Source organism: Pteropus alecto, unplaced genomic scaffold (genome assembly GCF_000325575.1).
Source record: "Pteropus alecto unplaced genomic scaffold, ASM32557v1 scaffold106, whole genome shotgun sequence".
Lineage (NCBI taxonomy): Eukaryota > Metazoa > Chordata > Mammalia > Chiroptera > Pteropodidae > Pteropus > Pteropus alecto.
The window spans coordinates 19,161,958-19,162,280 of NW_006442103.1; positions in this window are offsets into that span (position 1 = coordinate 19,161,958).

Consider the following 323-nt stretch of genomic DNA (forward strand, 5'->3'; position numbering starts at 1 on the left):
AGGGGCCTTCGCGCGGCCTCGAGTCCGCCCGCGCCGCGCGACCTCCGCTTCCTCCCTCCGCACAGTCAAGGCCAAAAAAAAAGAAAAAAAGAAAAAAAAGCCCCCAGCAGGGCTTGATTCTTCGGCGTGCAAGCCCCTCTTGGGATGAGCGTCCCTGCGGCTCCGACGCTCAGGACCCTACCGATCCCATAGCAATGAGAGGAGTCGGGTGAGCTGGCTGGAACACGCCTGTTCAGAAATAGAAAAGGGGGCGGGGAAGGAGTTTGGGAGCTGGGAGGGGCGAGAGGGCGCGGGGAGGGGCCTGCGGCCGGGAGGCGGGGCCA